At 43.3% G+C, this 2500-nt stretch overlaps 1 long non-coding RNA gene across 3 annotated transcripts in view; it reads right to left on the bottom strand.

The window, feature by feature from the left end:
- LOC135089356 (uncharacterized) overlaps positions 1 to 2500 on the bottom strand; it is a 93267-nt gene that overhangs the window by 90475 nt on the left and 292 nt on the right. The window lies entirely within an intron of this gene.

Raw genomic sequence — 2500 nt, 5'->3', positions numbered from 1 at the left:
GAGAGAGAGAGAGAGAGAGAGAGAGAGAGAGAGAGAGAGAGAGAGAGAGAGAGAGAGAGAGAGAGAGTTGTCAACAGTAAATAGCAGGTCATAGCAAGTCACACACGATCACAGACAGGCTTGGCTATGGAGGTCGTGGGAGAGAGGGAGAGCCAGAGGCGGGAGAGAAGGGAGAGGGAGCAGGAGGGGGAGGAAGAGACCAGATAAATCGTCCAATACGCTGGATTGAAAACAGGAGTCAGACGAAAAATAGTTGAACGTTTAGCATCATGACCCTTTGTGCTGCGTGTGTGTGTGTGTGTGTGTGTGTGTGTGTGTGTGTGTGTGTGTCTGTAGTCCCCTCACCCTTCACCCATCACGGCGCTCAATGAAACAAACGTGGTGAAAGAATGGGAGGGGAAAAAGTGCATAAATAACTCCAAAGTAAGCTAGTCATCAACATTACAATAACCTGTGTATGTAACTTTTTTTTTTTTAGGCACCGAATATCCTCCACCGCCACCATCATCACCACCACTGCTCTCATTGTCATTATCACGCGCACTACCACCACCACCATGACCACCACAATTACCACACTCACCATCAGTCACCATACCTCACCAGCAGGCCATGGCTACACCACCGCCCCCCTCCCTCCCCCTACCTCTGCATGGGCACGGCTGAAGCATTCATCATCTGCCAGCCGGTGAAATATACTCGCTGTGCATCAAGGGGTAAACGAGGTCGCTTATCATTTTGTCGTAGTAACAGATGTTTATAAATGTACAGCAGTGTCACGGTAAATGGCCGCGCACACCTGAGTGATAGTCAGTCCGCCGTCACTGATAAAAATATGTTTCTGACTGGGAAGAGAGAGAGAGAGAGAGAGAGAGAGAGAGAGAGAGAGAGAGAGAGAGAGAGAGAGAGAGAGAGAGATTCGAGGCTGGCTTCCTCTAAAACTACAGTAGCTTGACGTAGGGGATATTGACTGCATTCATAGCGATACCTGCATCATGGTGTGTGTGTGTGTGTGTGTGTGTGTGTGTGTGTGTGTGATCAAGCGAGGCACAGTGAATATGTCACATATGTCAATATACACAGGACTCCTTTTTGGAATACAAGACATTTTACAAATAAAAATAATAAAAAGCCGAGTTAATACTGTCTTTCCTTCTGGCGTATCATATACAGACGAACAAATTCTTGGTGCAAAATAGTGAGTGAGTTGGCCATTACTGACCGTACTTCAGTAAGCCGCAGTCATCTATTGTTATTACATTTTCTATACTTTGATCGAAAGATGCAACTGTGATAAGTACATATACTCGTAATCTGCGCTACAATCCACAAATCATCCAACAACTTAACCTCGAATGTGTTTTAATACGACCATCGCATGTACATTGTTACAAATTATGTGACGTAATGATGATGACGAGCTTCGAATTAGGTGAGGGTTGTTAATCTGTGACCAAGGTAAGGTGTGCACCACTACATGACGCTCACTATATATCACCAGTCACGAAAAGTAAGTGTTACAGTATATTGTAGCTGTGCCTACGCCTAACTCTGGCATGTGAACACCTCACTCGGCAAGCATTATGACTGTCCAGTACAATACATGAACAACTCAACTCGGAGATCTTGATAAATGTATCTACGAAGGCTACGTCAGGATTTGGTTTTAATATTTAATTAGCATGTTTCTAAAGTAGTATATAATAAAGGGTAACTCTGACCATACTGTTAATTATCTCATATTAATATATTCCAAACCCGACTATATGTATACTTGCTAACTTTCAATGCGTGTCTTGTTTTTCAATATTTTTTTGCTTCTATTCTGACGTAGAAACAGTTAAGCTGCGAGATATCACTTGGCCAGACGCATACTGATTTATAGCATGTTCTGTGAGGCTGTGAAATCTTGCTCTTACTGTACATATCCAATTTTTGTGGGCAACCATAATATTTTTTTTTTTTCTGTCAGGCTTTATCGATGGTATTAAAAGTATCTCCTCAAATGCTTTGTTCTCTCATTAAGAGTATTTTCAAAGGCTACAGGAATTATTAGACGGGTTTTCATGATTCCAACTAATGATGATCTCTCTCTCTCTCTCTCTGTGTGTGTGTGTGTGTGTGTGTGTGTGTGTGTGTGTGTGTGTGTGTGTGTACGGCGCCATATGAGTGCTGTCGGCGATCCAAACCGTCACTCCCTCAATCAGTCAATCGTGGCGGGCGTAGCAGTAGTTCGTCTGTGATTAAGAGAAGGGTATTGCTGATGGCGATTGTGGTGGTAGTGGGGCAGGCAATGCCGGTAGTAGACTCAGAAACGACCAATGTTACGCATCCTCAGTGAAGGCAAAAGTGAGACGTAGTATGCCAACAGTTTCCACCAGCATCTCCATTTAATTACAGGCATTAATACAATCTTAAAACCCACTCATCATTATACATCAAATGTAATCTAACCAGAAAACAAACGATGCACAAGACGGGAGAACTCAAAGATCAGACA

The sequence above is a fragment of the Scylla paramamosain genome, chromosome 3 (genome assembly GCF_035594125.1).
Source record: "Scylla paramamosain isolate STU-SP2022 chromosome 3, ASM3559412v1, whole genome shotgun sequence".
Lineage (NCBI taxonomy): Eukaryota > Metazoa > Arthropoda > Malacostraca > Decapoda > Portunidae > Scylla > Scylla paramamosain.
The sequence above is the reverse complement of the archived record's forward strand: the minus strand, read 5'-3'. Positions and strand labels throughout refer to the sequence as shown.